This window comes from Leuresthes tenuis, unplaced genomic scaffold, assembly GCF_036924035.1.
Source record: "Leuresthes tenuis unplaced genomic scaffold, fLeuTen1.0.hap1 SCAF_6, whole genome shotgun sequence".
NCBI classification, from domain to species: Eukaryota; Metazoa; Chordata; class Actinopteri; order Atheriniformes; family Atherinopsidae; genus Leuresthes; species Leuresthes tenuis.
In genome coordinates this window covers 29908226-29928273 of record NW_027325360.1, presented here as the reverse complement: position 1 = coordinate 29928273, position 20048 = coordinate 29908226, and the positions used below count along the sequence as shown (strand labels likewise).

The following is a 20048-nucleotide window of genomic DNA, read 5'->3' as shown; positions in this document are numbered from 1 at the left end:
CTTACAGCGGAACACCTCTGCTCCCGCTTTTGATGGTGTATAGTCGGGCATTCGAACCTTTTCTTACCCGCTTTTTACAAACTATGGTGGGACATTCAAACCTTCTTATATCCGAAAACCTCCGCTCTCTCTTTTGATCATACATTGTCGGACATTCGCACCTTTTCTTACCCGCTTTTTACAAACCATGGTCGGACTTTCACACCTTCTTGTAGCCGAACACATCCGCTCCCGCTATTGATTGTGTACAGTCGGGTATTTTAACCTTTTCTTACCCGCTTCTTACCAACTATGGTCGGACATTCACACCTTCGTACAGCGGAACACCTCCGCTCCCTCTTTTGATGGTGTATGTTCGGGTATTCAAACCTTTTCTTACCCGCTTTTTCCAAACTATGGTCGGCTATTCACAGCTTCCTCTCCACCATACTTGTATGGTTGGATATTCACACCCACTTGCATCCGAAGACCTCTGCCCCAAATTTTGTTGATATTTAGTCGGACATTCGCACCTTACCCGCTTTTGGCAAACTATGGCCTTCTTGCAGCCAAACACCTCTGATCTCGCTTTTGATGATGTAAGGTTGGGCATTCAGACCTTGCTTCACCTGCTTTTCACCAAATATAGTCGGACATTCACACCTTCTTGCAGCCGAACACTTCCGCTCCACCTTTTAGTGTTCTATCACACCTTTTTTTCACCGCATTTTATACATTATGGTTGGAAATTTTCAACCACTCTCATCCGAAGACCTCTCCTCCCGCTTTTGTTAATATATTTGAACTTTAGTCGGACATTCAAACCTTCTTGCAGCTGAACCACCTCCGCTCCCTGTTTTGATCATATATGGTCTGGCAATACTACCTTTTCTTACCCGTTTGTGAGTAATTATGGCTGGACATTCACACCTACTTGCAGCCGAACACAACCTCTCTCGCTTTTGATGATGTATGGACCGGCATTCTTACCTTTTCTAACACATTTTTCAGCAATTATGGTCGGAGATTCACACCTACTCAAAGCCGAACAACTCCGCTCCCGCATTTGATGGTGTATAGTCGGGCATTCTCACCCTTTCTCATCAGCTTTTTCCAAATTATGATCTGACATTCACCCCTATTTGCAGTCGAACAGCTCTGCTCCCGCTTTTGATTATGTATGGTTGGATATTCGAACCTTTTCTTAACTGCTTTTTACAAACTTTGGTTGGACGTTCACACCTTCTTGTAGCCGAACACATGCACTCCTGCTTTTGATGATGTATGGTTGGGCATTCGCACCTTTTTTTACCCATTTTTCAGGTATTATGGGTGGACATTCACACCTTCTTGCAGCTGAACACCTCCTCTCCCACTTATGATCATGTGTGGTTTGATTTTCGAAAATTTTCTTTCATGTTTTCTAGCAATTATTGATGGACATTTAGACCTTCTTGCAGCTGAACACCACCTCTCCCGATTTTGATTATGTATGGACCGGCATTTTTACCTTTTCTAACACATTTTTCAGCAATTATGGTTGGAGATTCACACCTACTCACAGCCGAACAACTCCGCTACCGCATTTGATGGTGTATAGTCGGGCATTCTCACCCTTTCTCATCAGCTTTTTGCAAATTATGATCTGACATCCACACCTACTTGCAGTCGAACAGCTCTGCTCCCGCTTTTGATTATGTATGGTTGGATATTCGAACCTTTTCTTAACTGCTTTTTACAAACTTTGGTTGGACGTTCACACCTTCTTGTAGCCGAACACATGCACTCCTGCTTTTGATGATGTATGGTTGGGCATTCGCACCTTTTTTTTACCCATTTTTCAGGTATTATGGGTGGACATTCACACCTTCTTGCAGCTGAACACCTCCTCTCCCACTTATGATCATGTGTGGTTTGATTTTCGAAAATTTTCTTTATGGTTTTCTAGCAATTATTGATGGACATTTAGACCTTCTTGCAGCTGAACACCACCTCTCCCGATTTTGATTATGTATGGACCAGCATTTTTACCTTTTCTAACACATTTTTCAGCAATTATGGTTGGAGATTCACACCTACTCACAGCCGAACAACTCCGCTACCGCATTTGATGGTGTATAGTCGGGCATTCTCACCCTTTCTCATCAGCTTTTTGCAAATTATGATCTGACATTCACACCTACTTCCAGTCGAACAGCTCTGCTCCCGCTTTTGATTATGTTTGGTTAGATATTCGAACCTTTTCTTAACTGCTTTTTACAAACTTTGGTCGGACGTTCACAATATCTTGCAGCCGAACACCTCCGCTTCCGCTCTTGATGGTGTATATTCGGGCATACGAACCTTTTCTTACCCGCTTTTTACAAACCAAGGTCGGACTTTCACACCTTCTCTTAGCTGAACAACTCCGCTCCCTCTTTTGATTGTGTACAGTCGGGTAATTTAACCTTTTCTTACCCGCTTTTTACCATCTATGGTCGGACATTCACACCGTCTTAGAGCGGAACACCTCCGCTCCCTCTTTTGATGATGTATGGTTAGGCATTCGCACCTTTTCTTACCCATTTTTCAGTAATTATGGGTAGACATTCACACCTTCTTGCAGCTGAACACCTCCTCTCCCGCTTATGATCATGTGCAGTTTGATATTCGAAGATTTTCTTTCATGTTTTCTAGCAATTATTGATGGACATCCAGACCGTCTTGCAGCTGAACACCTCCGCTCCCACTTTTGATGGTGTATAGTCGGGCTTTCGAGCCTTTTCTTCCCCGGTTTTTACAAATTATGGTTGGACATTCAGACCTTCTTGCAGCCGAAAACCTCCACTCCCTCTTTTGATCATACATTGTCGGGCATTCGCACCTTTTCTTACCCGCTTTTTACAAACCATGGTCGGACTTTCACACCTTTTAGTAGCCGAACAACTCCGCTCCCGCTATTGATTGTGTACAGTCGGGTATTTTAACCTTTTCTTACCCGCTTTTTACCAACTATGGTTGGACATTCACACCTTCTTACAGCAGAACACCTCCGCTCCCTGTTTTGATTATGTATGGTTTGACATTCGCACCTTCTCTCACCCGCCTTTTACTATGGTCGGCCATTCACAGCTTCCTCTCCACCATACTTGTATGGTGGGATATTCACACCCACTTCCATCCGAAGACCTCCGCCCCCACTTTTGTTGATATTTAGTCGGTCATTCGCACCTTACCCGCTTTTGGCAAACTATGGCCTTCTTGCAGCCGAACACCTCTGATCTCGCTTTTGATGATGTAAGGTTGGGCATTCAGACCTTGCTTCACCTGCTTTTCACCAAATATAGTCGGACATTCACACCTTCTTGCAGCCAAACGCTTCCGCTTTTAGTGTTCTATGAGGCATTCACATATTTTTTTTCACCGTATTTTATAGATTATGGTTGGAAATTCTCACCCACTCTCATCCGAAGACCTCTCCTCCCGCTTTTGTTAATATATAGTCGGGCATTCGAACCTTTTCTTACCCGCTTTTTACAAATTATGGTCGAACATTCACTCCTACTTGCAGCTGAATACTTCCGCTCCACCTTTTAGGTATGTATGGTTGGCATTTGCACCTCTTTTTATACTGATTGCTGAAGATTAAGTTGTTCTTTCTCAAACTACAAATTTTTTTTAATTGTTGAAACTTGATTTGAAGTGGATAAATAAGGAGGACAAACAGTTTTAAGTCAGGCTGATAGAAGGAATTAATTTTATAGCAAAATCTGTATTTCGTCATATGTCGAGAGATGCTTATTGCTGAAGAAGTTCTTTCTCATTCTACAAAGTACAACGTTGTTTATCGTTGAAACTTGATTAGACATGAATAAATATGAAGGACAAAGCAGTCTTAACTTGGTTTGAGTTAATGAATTCGTTTCATAGGAGAATCCGAATTCGTGCATAACTCATAAAATAGAGCTTATTTTCGGATTCCTGAAGAATGAGTCTGGTTCTTTCTCATAATACAAAGTTTGTTGTTTATTGTTGAAACTTCATCAGAAGTGAAGAAATAAATGAATGCCTATCAACAAATGTGGGATCTAAACTCTAGTGCTTCCTCTAAAATAATTTCCTTTCTCAATTTAGAAATGTGTGTGTGTAAGTCACAACACCCGTGACACCAAAACGGCTTTCTTTTCTCTACACTCTGCACTATGAGCACACACACCAAATCAGAAAGGCTTTTTTCTCTCTTTTCTACATTATGGACTGTGGGGACACAAAACCGCTCTCTCTCTTTTTTTTTTTTATCGTGTGCCAGGGCGTTGTCTCACGTATTAGATTATGCTTAAGATACGAATGGGTTTATCAGTCACATCAGAATCCATACATACTGATCCTCCCGTAATAAAATGGTCGGATCTTATCAAACACACTTTGTTTCTTGTGACAATCAAGTCAGCGAAACAGCGTATACACGTCAAGACACTGAATCAAGTTTGCCACAAGAACTCATAAGTTTGGCAGTATTGCTCTGCCGTCAGCAATCATACACCCATTTTATTTTCGTGAGACATGTGCAAGCACCTGTTCATCTACTGTTCTATCACTATGAATTAGTGATCTATTATCAATAAGGATACTTCTACAACTACTATCAAAGTATGTCCAGACTTCTTATGTTGTCAGTTGCTATATATGAATAAGTGGGTAGCTACTGACAAGCATTAAGCATGTCACACAGCCCAAACATATAACATTTCAGGACACACCACACAGTTAACAACCACAGTGAAGCGTGTCAAAGCCCAAACATGTAACATTCAACAGGACACTTACACAACACATTCAAATCAAACAGTCAGACAACATACAAGAACATATACCCCAGCCGGCATTGCTCCCTGCCTATTTTCGTACAGCACACTATGTGTGCGCACACCTTTATTCACAAACTCTTCAACTTATACTCTTTTACCGAAGCTGCTACAGCTCGATTGGCCGAATACCCTTTGATCCTATTTCGGTGAATTTGACATCTGCCTTACATATAACAGATTAGCGGTTTAGCAGTTTTAATTTAGTTTGAGTGAAGGAATTCATTTTATAGCAAAATCCGAAATCGTGAAGAACTCATGAAAGTAAGCTTATTCTCGGATTCCTGAAACTTTAGATTTGCTCTTTCTTTTACTGCAAAGTACAACGTTGTTTTTTTTGTTTAAATCTTTCTAGACATGGTAAATATTAAGGACAAAGCAGTTTTCACATAGTTTGAGTGAAGGAATTCATTTTATAGATAAAATCCCAAGAGTCTGCTGAGAAAAGAGAGTGAATGCGAAGTAGACTTTAACACGGCTATGGGAGCGAGCCGAGTGTGGGCTAACCGGGAGAATTGCTTGAAAGAAACGCGACACCGAATGAGCGATCAGAACAAAGCCTCAATACGGGATTCTCGTGGTGTTTTTGTTGCTGCCTTGTCTTTTGCACAGAGTAAAAGACAAGGCAGCCATCGAATAGGGCCCGATTGTTCCTAGTTGGTCAGCCGAGGAGCAAGGGGGGGGGGGAGCAAGCGTCTCAACCAAGCAAAGCTCACCATGGGGAAGGTGGCTATGCCAACTAGCCTGATGCCCTGCTCCCGCAGTGACGGATAATCGTACTCTGGTTTCTCTTCATAACGTACAAGTCTTTCGCCTTTTACTAAAGATTTCTGTGGAGAGCAGCACTAATGAGTTGTTTCTATTTTTGGCAGGCTTTACCTTTGCGGGTGAAGCCCTTTCTGTCTGTGCAAAAGAAATCTTCTTACTGTGCAGAGTGACTTCTCTGAGTAGAGTCGCCTTACTTGTTGCGACTGTGCCGATGTTCGAAGCTGGAGTGCAAAGTTGTTGCTTGAATGGTGCTTGCTGGAGCGTGCGGGAGTGCAAAGTTATACCATTTAAAAGGGCTGAAGAGTGCTCAGTGCAGCGGGTGGGCGACACTCTGGCCACCTTGAAAACCGAGGTTACATCCACTACCAGGGGCAGCCCAAGTTCTGCCGCAAGTGTGGTGAGCATGGGCACCTGGTTGAGGCTTGTACCAAGGTGTTATGTGGGAAGAGCAGAGAAATTGGGCAAACTTTTGGAGAGTGTCCAAATGGCAGGAAATGTAATCTCTGTGGAGAATTAAATCACCTCTTCAGAGATTGCCCTAAATCTTTTGCCAACAAATTAAAGACGGTAAAGCCACAGTCAAGCCAACAAAGAGAAGGACCAAAGGTGGCAGTTGGTGAACAAAGTGAAGAGGTTGACCCAATAAATTCAAACTTCCCGCCAAAAGCTTGGATTGGAAGTGAGGAGCAAAAAGGGGAGGGGTCTGTAGAGGCCTCACCACTCAGTGTTGAAGTCTGTGAGAATTCACAGGCAGAGGGTGGAGCTACGCTAAATGAGGAGGAAGAGCAGACAGGTGAGTCTAGTGAAGATACTCACCTCCCCGAAGGTCAACAGCCAAAGAGGACGGCATCTGAGCCTCTGATTCCCCAGTTGTATCAGAGAAGAGGGGAAGGGTTAGGTCCCTTTCAGACAGTTCTTCAGTGGAAGAACCTAGAGTCTTCCCCTCCGACTCACCAAATGAGGTCTCCTTTTTAACTTCAGCTCTGCAATCAACCCCCAGGGACTCAAAGTTAAATGCAACATTGCGTCAGAGGCCAACACCGAGAGTCCGAAAAGGAAATATAGATCACCCTACTCACTTTTCACCTAAAGAAATGAAGGAAGAGCTAGTTTCCCAAGAAATAACCTGTGTGTAATTTGTTTTGATAACTTAGAAAAACGAAAATGACATACCTACTTTCCTTTATGCTTTTAATGGTTCTCACCTTCTCAACACTAAATGTGAGAAGTGTGAAATCAAAGACAAGAGCCCAGAGTATTTTATCCTTCTTAGACTCCATAAAATCAGATGTGTTTTTAATACAAGAATGTGGACTACCTTTTTTAAAAAACCATAGACAATGGGAGGAAATGTGGCCCCATTTATCGATATGGAGTGGCTCAAATCAAAATAAAAATGATGGTGTGGCCATTCTAATTAAAAATCCGCATGTTATGGTGAAAGGTAGCACAGTGGTGAGAGACGGACGGGCACTTTTAGCACACTTGAATTTTATGGGGCAAGACTTTAACCTCTTAAATATTTATGGTTTCAATGGAAAAAATGAAAGGTATGACCTTTTAGAAGATATACAGCTTTACATGCTAGGGCAAGTACCTTTAGTTGTAGGAGGGGATTTTAACTGTATCTTGAGCAGGAAAGATAGAAAAAGAGCAGGGGTAGATTTTAAAGTGGATAAGACTTCGATTTTACTTCAGGGCATATGCAGGGATTTTAAGCTTACTGACTGTTTTAAAACCATGCATCCCAGAGAGGAGGGCTTCACCTGGTTTAGTCATGATGGCACCAGAGCCTCTCGCATTGATTATTTCTTTACTAGAGATTGCCCACCCACTGATGTTAGATTAACCCCTGTTTTCTTTTCAGACCACCTTATGCTCTCCTGCACCCTTTCACCCCCTTCTGGTGTGACGGTAGGAAGTGGTCTGTGGAAACTCAACTGTTCCCTGTTGGAGGATGAAATCATAGTCAGTCAGTACAGGGAATGTTATAAAGAGTGGCAGACCCTTCAAGACCTCTACGAAACACATGCACAATGGTGGGAAATGGTGAAGGAAACGACCCAGACTTTTTTTAAACAGCAAGGTAAACGTAAAAAAAGGAAAGAGAATAGATGTATGATGGGACTACATAAACGCTTACAGCGCTACTTTAAACTAAATCAGTGTGGCATAGACTTTAAAGAAGAAATCAAAGATGTCAAAAAGGAAATGTCAGTTTCAGCAGAAATAAAGAGTAAAGGAATTTTTGTAAGAAGCAGGGAGCAGGAAATTGAGGAAGGTGAAAAATAAAGAAAGGAGTGTATTCAAAATCTAAAAAGAGAAGATGGGTTTTTAACAAAATCCACACAAGAGATGATTGAAACTGTACATACCTTTTATAGTAACATGTACAAAGAGAAACCAGTGCACTTGGAAACATCGGCAGAAATCTTAAAATTCGTTGACAAAACCGTAAAAGAGAATGCACACTTGACACAGAATTTTACTGCTTTAGAGTTAAAAAAATGCCTAACAGGTTTTAAGAGAAGTCGAGCTCCGGGTTTAGACGGGCTTCCTGCAGAATTCTATCTGACCTATTGGGACCTTTTATCATCAGACATTTTAGATGTTTTTAAAGATTTTGAAAAACTCGACCGACTGCCTGACAGTTTTAGAGTGGGAATAGTGACTCTACTTTATAAAAAAAATGATAAGACTGACCTAAAGAATTGGAGGCCCATCACACTTTTAAACTTTGACTGTAAACTTTTTAGCAAGGTTTTAGCGACACGGATGTCCTCTGTTTTAGAGGAGGTAATTCACCCAGACCAAACTTGTGCCATCTCAGGGAGACAACTCACCGACAGCCTCGTACTGATTCGAGACATCATTGATTATGCTAGAGACAGAAACCACCGGCTTGTCATCTTAAATTTAGACTTTGAAAAAGCATTTGATCGGGTCTCGCATCAATATCTCTTTCAGGTGTTGCAGCCATCGAAAAGGGCCCGATTGTTCCTACTTGGTGAGCTTTGCTTGGTTGAGACGCTTGCCCCCCCCCCCCCCCCTGCTCCTCGGCTGACCAAGTAGAAACAATCTATTCGATGGCTGCCTTGTCTTTTACTCTGTGCAAAAGACAAGGCAGCCACAAACACCACGGGAACACCGTATTGAGGCTTTGTTCTGACCACTCATTCGGTGTCGCGTTTCTTTCAAGCAATTCTCCGGTTAGCCCGCACTCGGCTCGCTCCCAGAGCCGTGTTAAAGTCCACTTCGCATTCACTCTCTTTTCTCAGCAGATTAAAAGAAAGTTTCATCTTGGGCTCCCTGAAACTTCCATCCTGCACCGCTGTTTGCTTTTTCACAAGACCAGAGGAGAGCGCACCGTTCCCAGCGGCACTGCAGTACCGGGTCGAGGCTTGGAGTGAACGGAGCAAGCTTCTTTTTCAACTCCTATTCTTAAAAATCCATTTAATATGTTGTCCTCGTATAGAGGACATATTAAACTGATAAGAACAGATACTACACTTGATCTTAGCCAAAAGGCCGAGAAGCGATAACTGTCCACTGTTTCAGGTCCGAGGGCCCTTGCTGGCACAATGCGCACTTGTAGCAGTGTTCTTTTTATGGCCATAGGTGGCCAGAGTGTCACGCTGCACCTCCGCCCACCCGCTGCACTGAGCACTCTTCAGCCCTTTTAAATGGTATAACTTTGCACTCCCGCATGCTCCAGCAAGCACCATTCAAGCAACAACTTTGCACTCCAGCTTCGAACATCGGCACAGTCGCAACAAGTAAGGCGACTCTACTCAGAGAAGTCACTCTGCAAAGTAGCAAGATTTCTTTTGCACAGACAGAAAGGGCTTCACCCGCAAAGGTAAAGCCTGCCAATAATAGAAACAACTCATTAGTGCTGCTCTCCACGGAAGTCTTTAGTAAAAGGCGAAAGACTTGTATGTTATGAAGAGAAACCAGAGTACGATTATCCGTCACTGCGGGAGCAGGGCATCAGGCTAGTTGGTATAGCCACCTTCCCCATGGTGAGCTTTGCTTGGTTGAGACGCTTGCCCCCCCCACCCCCCCCCCCCCCCCCCCCCCCTTGCTCCTCGGCTGACCAAGTAGGAACAATCGGGCCCTATTTGATGGCTGCCTTGTCTTTTACTCTATGCAAAAGACAAGGCAGCAACAAAAACACCACGAGAATCCCGTATTGAGGCTTTGTTCTGACCGCTCATTCGGTGTCGCGTTTCTTTCAAGCAATTCTCCCGGTTAGCCCACACTCGGCTCGCTCCCATAGCCGTGTTAAAGTCTACTTCGCATTCACTCTCTTTTCTCAGCAGACTCTTGGGATTTTATCTATAAAATGAATTCCTTCACTCAAACTATGTGAAAACTGCTTTGTCCTTAATATTTACCATGTCTAGAAAGATTTAAACAAAAAAAAACAACGTTGTACTTTGCAGTAAAAGAAAGAGCAAATCTAAAGTTTCAGGAATCCGAGAATAAGCTTACTTTCATGAGTTCTTCACGATTTCGGATTTTGCTATAAAATGAATTCCTTCACTCAAACTAAATTAAAACTGCTAAACCGCTAATCTGTTATATGTAAGGCAGATGTCAAATTCACCGAAATAGGATCAAAGGGTATTCGGCCAATCGAGTTGTAGCAGCTTCGGTAAAAGAGTATAAGTTGAAGAGTTTGTGAATAAAGGTGTGCGCACACATAGTGTGCTGTACGAAAATAGGCAGGGAGCAATGCCGGCTGGGGTATATGTTCTTGTATGTTGTCTGCCTGTTTGATTTGAATGTGTTGTGTAAGTGTCCTGTTGAATGTTACATGTTTGGGCTTTGACACGCTTCACTGTGGTTGTTAACTGTGTGGTGTGTCCTGAAATGTTATATGTTTGGGCTGTGTGACATGCTTAATGCTTGTCAGTAGCTACCCACTTATTCATATATAGCAACTGACAACATAAGAAGTCTGGACATACTTTGATAGTAGTTGTAGAAGTATCCTTATTGATAATAGATCACTAATTCATAGTGATAGAACAGTAGATGAACAGGTGCTTGCACATGTCTCACGAAAATAAAATGGGTGTATGATTGCTGACGGCAGAGCAATACTGCCAAACTTATGAGTTCTTGTGGCAAACTTGATTCAGTGTCTTGACGTGTATACGCTGTTTCGCTGACTTGATTGTCACAAGAAACAAAGTGTGTTTGATAAGATCCGACCATTTTATTACGGGAGGATCAGTATGTATGGATTCTGATGTGACTGATAAACCCATTCGTATCTTAAGCATAATCTAATACGTGAGACAACGCCCTGGCACACAATAAAAAAAAAAAAGAGAGAGAGCGGTTTTGTGTCCCCACAGTCCATAATGTAGAAAAGAGAGAAAAAAGCCTTTCTGATTTGGTGTGTGTGCTCATAGTGCAGGAGTGTAGAGAAAAGAAAGCCGTTTTGGTGTCACGGGTGACTTACACACACACATTTCTAAATTGAGAAAGGAAATTATTTTAGAGAAGCACTAGAGTTTAGATCCCACATTTATTGATAGGCATTCATTTATTTCTTCACTTCTGATGAAGTTTCAACAATAAACAACAAACTTTGTATTATGAGAAAGAACCAGACTCATTCTTCAGGAATCCGAAAATAAGCTCTATTTTATGAGTTATGCACGAATTCGGATTCTCCTATAAAACGAATTCATTAACTCAAACCAAGTTAAGACTGCTTTGTCCTTCATATTTATTCATGTCTAATCAAGTTTCAACGATAAACAACGTTGAACTTTGTAGAATGAGAAAGAACTTCTTCAGCAATAAGCATCTCTCGACATATGACGAAATACAGATTTTGCTATAAAATTAATTCCTTCTATCAGCCTGACTTAAAACTGTTTGTCCTCCTTATTTATCCACTTCAAATCAAGTTTCAACAATTAAAAAAAATTTGTAGTTTGAGAAAGAACAACTTAATCTTCAGCAATCAGTATAAAAAGAGGTGTAAATGCCAACCATACATACCTAAAAGGTGGAGCGGAAGTATTCAGCTGCAAGTAGGAGTGAATGTTCGACCATAATTTGTAAAAAGCGGGTAAGAAAAGGTTCGAATGCCCGACTATATATTAACAAAAGCGGGAGGAGAGGTTCTTCGGATGAGAGTGGGTGAGAATTTCCAACCATAATCTATAAAATACGGTGAAAAAAAATATGTGAATGCCTCATAGAACACTAAAAGCGGAAGCGTTTGGCTGCAAGAAGGTGTGAATGTCCGACTATATTTGGTGAAAAGCAGATGAAGCAAGGTCTGAATGCCCAACCTTACATCATCAAAAGCGAGATCAGAGGTGTTCGGCTGCAAGAAGGCCATAGTTTGCCAAAAGCGGGTAAGGTGCGAATGACCGACTAAATATCAACAAAAGTGGGGGCGGAGGTCTTCGGATGGAAGTGGGTGTGAATATCCCACCATACAAGTATGGTGGAGAGGAAGCTGTGAATGGCCGACCATAGTAAAAGGCGGGTGAGAGAAGGTGCGAATGTCAAACCATACATAATCAAAACAGGGAGCGGAGGTGTTCTGCTGTAAGAAGGTGTGAATGTCCAACCATAGTTGGTAAAAAGCGGGTAAGAAAAGGTTAAAATACCCGACTGTACACAATCAATAGCGGGAGCGGAGTTGTTCGGCTACTAAAAGGTGTGAAAGTCCGACCATGGTTTGTAAAAAGCGGGTAAGAAAAGGTGCGAATGCCCGACAATGTATGATCAAAAGAGGGAGTGGAGGTTTTCGGCTGCAAGAAGGTCTGAATGTCCAACCATAATTTGTAAAAACCGGGGAAGAAAAGGCTCGAAAGCCCGACTATACACCATCAAAAGTGGGAGCGGAGGTGTTCAGCTGCAAGACGGTCTGAATGTCCATCAATAATTGCTAGAAAACATGAAAGAAAATTTTCGAATATCAAACTGCACGAATGCCTAACCATACATCATCAAAAGAGGGAGCGGAGGTGTTCCGCTGTAAGACGGTGTGAATGTCCGACCATAGATGGTAAAAAGCGGGTAAGAAAAGGTTAAATTACCCGACTGTACACAATCAAAAGAGGGAGCGGAGTTGTTCAGCTAAGAGAAGGTGTGAAAGTCCGACCTTGGTTTGTAAAAAGCGGGTAAGAAAAGGTTCGTATGCCCGAATATACACCATCAAGAGCGGAAGCGGAGGTGTTCGGCTGCAAGATATTGTGAACGTCCGACCAAAGTTTGTAAAAAGCAGTTAAGAAAAGGTTCGAATATCTAACCAAACATAATCAAAAGCGGGAGCAGAGCTGTTCGACTGGAAGTAGGTGTGAATGTCAGATCATAATTTGCAAAAAGCTGATGAGAAAGGGTGAGAATGCCCGACTATACACCATCAAATGCGGTAGCGGAGTTGTTCGGCTGTGAGTAGGTGTGAATCTCCAACCATAATTGCTGAAAAATGTGTTAGAAAAGGTAAAAATGCCGGTCCATACATCATCAAAATCGGGAGAGGTGGTGTTCAGCTGCAAGAAGGTCTAAATGTCCATCAATAATTGCTAGAAAACATGAAAGAAAATTTTCGAAAATCAAACCACACATGATCATAAGTGGGAGAGGAGGTGTTCAGCTGCAAGAAGGTGTGAATGTCCACCCATAATACCTGAAAAATGGGTAAAAAAAAGGTGCGAATGCCCAACCATACATCATCAAAAGCAGGAGTGCATGTGTTCGGCTACAAGAAGGTGTGAACGTCCAACCAAAGTTTGTAAAAAGCAGTTAAGAAAAGGTTTGAATATCCAACCATACATAATCAAAAGCGGGAGCAGAGCTGTTCGACTGCAAGTAGGTGTGGATGTCAGATCATAATTTGCAAAAAGCTGATGAGAAAGGGTGAGAATGCCCGACTATACACCATCAAATGCGGTAGCGGAGTTGTTCGGCTGTGAGTAGGTGTGAATCTCCAACCATAATTGCTGAAAAATGTGTTAGAAAAGGTAAAAATGCCGGTCCATACATAATCAAAATCGGGAGAGGTGGTGTTCAGCTGCAAGAAGGTCTAAATGTCCATCAATAATTGCTAGAAAACATGAAAGAAAATTTTCGAAAATCAAACCACACATGATCATAAGTGGGAGAGGAGGTGTTCAGCTGCAAGAAGGTGTGAATGTCCACCCATAATACCTGGAAAATGGGTAAAAAAAGGTGCCAATGCCCAACCATACATCATCAAAAGCAGGAGTGCATGTGTTCGGCTACTAGAAGGTGTGAACGTCCAACCAAAGTTTGTAAAAGCAGTTAAGAAAAGGTTCGAATATCCAACCATACATAATCAAAAGCGGGAGCAGAGCTGTTCGACTGCAAATAGGGGTGAATGTCAGATCATAATTTGGAAAAAGCTGATGAGAAAGGGTGAGAATGCCCGACTATACACCATCAAATGCGGGAGCGGAGTTGTTCGGCTTTGAGTAGGTGTGAATCTCCGACCATAATTGCTGAAAAATGTGTTAGAAAAGGTAAGAATGCCGGTCCATACATCATCAAAAGCGAGAGAGGTTGTGTTCGGCTGCAAGTAGGTGTGAATGTCCAGCCATAATTACTCACAAACGGGTAAGAAAAGGTAGTATTGCCAGACCATATATGATCAAAACAGGGAGCAGAGGTGGTTCAGCTGCAAGAAGGTTTGAATGTCCGACTAAAGTTCAAATATATTAACAAAAGCGGGGGGAGAGGTCTTCGGATGAGAGTGGTTGAAAATTTCCAACCATAATGTATAAAATGCGGTGAAAAAAAGGTGTGATAGAACACTAAAAGGTGGAGCGGAAGTGTTCGGCTGAAAGAAGGTGTGAATGTCCGACTATATTTGGTGAAAAGCAGGTGAAGCAAGGTCTGAATGCCCAACCTTACATCATCAAAAGCGAGATCAGAGGTGTTTGGCTGCAAGAAGGCCATAGTTTGCCAAAAGCGGGTAAGGTGCGAATGACCGACTAAATATCAACAAAAGTGGGGGCGGAGGTCTTCGGATGCAGGTGGGTGTGAATATCCCACCATACAAGTATGGTGGAGAGGAAGCTGTGAATGGCCGACCATAGTAAAAGGCGAGTGAGAGAAGGTGCGAATGTCAAACCTTACATTATCAAAACAGGGAGCGGAGGTGTTCTGCTGTAAGAAGGTGTGAATGTCCAACCATAGTTGGTAAAAAGCGGGTAAGAAAAGGTTAAAATACCCGACTGTACACAATCAATAGCGGGAGCGGATTAGTTCGGCTACTAAAAGGTGTGAAAGTCCGACCATGGTTTGTAAAAAGCGGGTAAGAAAAGGTGCGAATGTCCGACAATGTATGATCAAAAGAGGGAGTGGAGGTTTTCGGCTGCAAGAAGGTCTGAATGTCCAACCATAATTTGTAAAAACCGGGGAGGAAAAGGCTCGAAAGCCCGACTATACACCATCAAAAGTGGGAGCGGAGGTGTTCAGCTGCAAGACGGTCTGAATGTCCATCAATAATTGCTAGAAAACATGAAAGAAAATTTTCGAATATCAAACTGCACATGATCATAAGCGGGAGAGGAGGTGTTCAGCTGCAAGAAGGTGTGAATGTCTACCCATAATTACTGAAAAATGGGTAAGAAAAGGTGCGAATGCCTAACCATACATCATCAAAAGAGGGAGCGGAGGTGTTCCGCTGTAAGACGGTGTGAATGTCCGACCATAGATGGTAAAAAGTGGGTAAGAAAAGGTTAAATTACCCGACTGTACACAATCAAAAGAGGGAGCGGAGTTGTTCAGCTAAGAGAAGGTGTGAAAGTCCGACCTTGGTTTGTAAAAAGCGGGTAAGAAAAGGTTCGTATGCCCAAATATACACCATCAAAAGCGGAAGCGGAGGTGTTCGGCTGCAAGATATTGTGAACGTCCGACCAAAGTTTGTAAAAAGCAGTTAAGAAAAGGTTCAAATATCTAACCAAACATAATCAAAAGCGGGAGCAGAGCAGTTCGACTGGAAGTAGGTGTGAATGTCAGATCATAATTTGCAAAAAGCTGATGAGAAAGGGTGAGAATGCCCGACTATACACCATCAAATGCGGTAGCGGAGTTATTTGGCTGTGAGTAGGTGTGAATCTCCAACCATAATTGCTGAAAAATGTGTTAGAAAAGGTAAAAATGCCGGTCCATACATCATCAAAATCGGGAGAGGTGGTGTTCAGCTGCAAGAAGGTCTAAATGTCCATCAATAATTGCTAGAAAACATGAAAGAAAATTTTCGAAAATCAAACCACACATGATCATAAGTGGGAGAGGAGGTGTTCAGCTGCAAGAAGGTGTGAATGTCCACCCATAATACCTGAAAAATGGGTAAAAAAAAGGTGCGAATGCCCAACCATACATCATCAAAAGCAGGAGTGCATGTGTTCGGCTACAAGAAGGTGTGAACGTCCAACCAAAGTTTGAAAAAAGCAGTTAAGAAAAGGTTCGAATATCCAACCAAACATAATCAAAAGCTGGAGCAGAGCTTTTCGACTGCAAGTAGGTGTGAATGTCAGATCATAATTTGCAAAAAGCTGATGAGAAAGGGTGAGAATGCCCGACTATACACCATCAAATGCGGGAGCGGAGTTGTTCGGCTGTGAGTAGGTGTGAATCTCCGACCATAATTGCTGAAAAATGTGTTAGAAAAGGTAAGAATGCCGGTCCATACATTATCATTGAGCGAGAGAGGTTGTGTTCGGCTGCAAGTAGGTGTGACTGTTCGACTAAAGTTTGTAAAAAGTGGGTAAGACAAGGTGCGAATGCCTGACAATGTATGATCAAAAGCGGGAGCGGAGGTGTTCAGCTGCAAGAAGGTCTACATGTCCATCAATAATTGCTAGAAAACATGAAAGAAACTTTTCGAAAATCAAACCACACATGATCATAAGTGGGATAGGAGGTGTTCAGCTGCAAGGTGTGAATGTCCACCCATAATTCCTGAAAAATGGGCAAAAAAAAGGTGTGAATGCCCAACCATACATCATCAAAAGCAGGAGTGGAAGTGTTCGGCTACAAGAAGGTGTGAACGTCCAACCAAAATATGTAAAAAGCAGTTAAGAAAAGGTTCGAATATCCAACCATACATAATCAAAAGCGGGAGCAGAGCTTTTCGACTGCAAGTAGGTATGAATGTCAGATCATAATTTGCAAAAAGCTGATGAGAAAGGGTGAGAATTCCCGACTATACATCATCAAATGCGGGAGCGGAGTTGTTCGGCTGTGAGTAGGTGTGAATCTCCGACCATAATTGCTGAAAAATGTGTTAGAAAAGGTAAAAATGCCGGTCCATACATCATCAAAAGTGAGAGTGGTTGTGTTCGGCTGCAAGTAGGTGTGAATGTCCAGCCATAATTACTCACAAACGGGTAAGAAAAGGTAGTATTGCCAGACCATATATGATCAAAACAAGGAGCGGAGGTGGTTCAGCTGCAAGAAGGTTTGAATGTCCGACTAAAGTTCAAATATATTAACGAAAGCGGGAGGAGAGGTCTTCGGATGAGAGTGGTTGAAAATTTCCGACCATAATGTATAAAATGTGGTGAAAAAAAGGTGTGATAGAACACTAAAAGGTGGAGCGGAAGTGTTCGGCTGCAAGAAGGTGTGAATGTCCGACTATATTTGGTGAAAAGCAGGTGAAGCAAGGTCTGAATGCCCAACCTTACATCATCAAAAGCGAGATCAGAGGTGTTTGGCTGCAAGAAGGCCATAGTTTGCCAAAAGCGGGTAAGGTGCGAATGTCATACTAAATATCAACAAAATTTGGGGCAGAGGTCTTCGGATGCAAGTGGGTGTGAATATCCAACCATACAAGTATGGTGGAGAGGAAGCTGTGAATAGCCGACCATAGTTTGGAAAAAGCGGGTAAGAAAAGGTTTGAATACCCGAACATACACCATCAAAAGAGGGAGCGGAGGTGTTCCGCTGTACGAAGGTGTGAATGTCCGACCATAGTTGGTAAGAAGCGGGTAAGAAAAGGTTAAAATACCCGACTGTACACAATCAATAGCGGGAGCGGATGTGTTCGGCTACAAGAAGGTGTGAAAGTCCGACCATGGTTTGTAAAAAGCGGGTAAGAAAAGGTGCGAATGTCCGACAATGTATGATCAAAAGAGAGAGCGGAGGTTTTCGGATATAAGAAGGTTTGAATGTCCCACCATAGTTTGTAAAAAGCGGGTAAGAAAAGGTTCGAATGCCCGACTATACACCATCAAAAGCGGGAGCAGAGGTGTTCCGCTGTAAGACGGTGTGAATGTCCGACCATAGTTGGTAAAAAGCGGGTAAGAAAAGGTTAAAATACCCGACTGTACACAATCAATAGCGGGAGCGGAGTTGTTCGGCTACAAGAAGGTGTGAAAGTCCGACCATGGTTTGTAAAAACCGGGAAGAAAAGGCTCGAAAGCCCGACTATACACCATCAAAAAGAAGGTTTGAATGTCCATCAATAATTGCTTTAAAACAAGAAAGTAAATTTTCGAACATCAAACCGTACATGATCATAAGCGGGAGAGGAGGTGTTCCGCTCTAAGACGGTGTGAATGTCCGACAATAGTTGGTAAAAAGCGGGTAAGAAAAGGTTAAAATACCCGACTGTACACAATCAATAGCGGGAGCGGAGTTTTTCGGCTACTAAAAGGTGTGAAAGTCCGATCCTGGTTTGTAAAAAGCGGGTAAGAAAAGGTTCGAATGCCCGAACATACACCATCAAAAGAGGGAGCGGAGGTGTTCGGCTGTAAGACGGTGTGAATGTCCGATCATAGTTGGTAAAAAGCGGGTAAGAAAAGGTTAAAATACCCGACTGTACACAATCAAAAGAGGGAGCGGAGTTGTTCAGCTAAGAGAAGGTGTGAAAGTCCGACCATGGTTTGTAAAAAGCGGGTAAGAAAAGGTTCGTATGCCCGAATATACACTATCAAAACCGGAAGCGTAGGTGTTCGGCTGCAAGAAGGTGTGAACGTCCGACCAAAGTTTGTAAAAAAGCAGTTAAGAAAAGGTGCGAATATCTAACCAAACATAATCAAAAGCGGATGATAAGGTGTTCGACTGCAAGTAGGTGTGAATGTCAGATCATAATTTGCAAAAAGCTGATGAGAAAGGGTGAGAAATCCCGACTATACACCATCAAATGCGGTAGCGGAGTTGTTCGGCTGTGAGTAGGTGTGATTCTCCAACCATAATTGCTGAAAAATGTGTTAGAAAAGGTAAGAATGCCTGTCCATACATCATCAAAAGCGGGAGAGGTGGTGTTCGGCTGCAAGTAGGTGTGAATGTCCATTAATAATTGCTTTAAAACATGAAATAAAATTTTCGAATATCAAACCATACATGATCATTAGCAGGAGAGGAGGTTTTCAGCTGCAAGAAGGTGTGAATTTCCAGCCATAATTACTCACAAACGGGTAAGAAAAGGTACTATTGCCAGACCATATATGATCAAAACAGGGAGCGGAGGTGGTTCAGCTGCAAGAAGGTTTGAATGTCCGACTAAAGTTTGTAAAAAGCGGGTAAGACAAGGTGTGAATGCCCAACAATGTATGATCAAAAGAGGAGCGGAGGTTTTCGGCTGCAAGAAGGTTATTATTACTGAAAAATGGGTAAGAAAAGGTGCGAAAGCCCAACCGCACATGATCATAAGTGGATGAGAAGGTGTTCGACTGCAAGTAGGTGTGAATGTCAGATCATAATTTGCAAAAAGCTGATGAGAAAGGGTGAGAAATCCCGACTATACACCATCAAATGCGGTAGCGGAGTTGTTCGGCTGTGAGTAGGTGTGATTCTCCAACCATAATTGCTGAAAAATGTGTTAGAAAAGGTAAGAATGCCTGTCCATACATCATCAAAAGCGGGAGAGGTGGTGTTCGGCTGCAAGTAGGTGTGAATGTCCATTAATAATTGCTTTAAAACATGAAATAAAATTTTCGAATATCAAACCATACATGATCATTAGCAGGAGAGGAGGTGTTCAGCTGCAAGAAGGTGTGAATTTCCAGCCATAATTACTCACAAACGGGTAAGAAAAGGTACTATTGCCAGACCATATATGATCAAAACAGGGAGCGGAGGTGGTTCAGCTGCAAGAAGGTTTGAATGTCCGACTAAAGTTTGTAAAAAGCGGGTAAGACAAGGTGTGAATGCCCGACAATGTATGATCAAAAGAGGAGCGGAGGTTTTCGGCTGCAAGAAGGTTATTATTACTGAAAAATGGGTAAGAAAAGGTGCGAAAGCCCAACCGCACATGATCATAAGTGGATGAGAAGGTGTTCGACTGCAAGTAGGTGTGAATGTAAGATCATAATTTGTAAAAAGCGGGTAAGAAAAGGTAAGAATTCCCAACCATAAATTATCAAAAGCGGCAGCAGAGTTTTGGCTGGTATTTATCAATGTCTAGATAGATTTCAACAAAAAACAACGTTGTACTTTGCAGTAAAAGAA

General features: G+C 42.4%; 3 non-coding genes across 3 annotated transcripts; 1 reads left to right on the top strand and 2 right to left on the bottom strand.

Annotated features, from left to right (window-relative positions):
- The first annotated feature begins 5599 nt into the window (after positions 1–5599).
- Positions 5600–5713, top strand: LOC140310624 (U5 spliceosomal RNA). Its single transcript, XR_011916677.1, has one exon. It is a non-coding gene; the product is annotated as a U5 spliceosomal RNA (small nuclear RNA).
- Positions 5714–8947: 3234 nt separating this feature from the next.
- Positions 8948–9131, bottom strand: LOC140310400 (U2 spliceosomal RNA). Its single transcript, XR_011916475.1, has one exon. It is a non-coding gene; the product is annotated as a U2 spliceosomal RNA (small nuclear RNA).
- Positions 9132–9439: 308 nt separating this feature from the next.
- Positions 9440–9553, bottom strand: LOC140310548 (U5 spliceosomal RNA). Its single transcript, XR_011916607.1, has one exon. It is a non-coding gene; the product is annotated as a U5 spliceosomal RNA (small nuclear RNA).
- Between the last annotated feature and the right edge of the window lie 10495 nt (positions 9554–20048).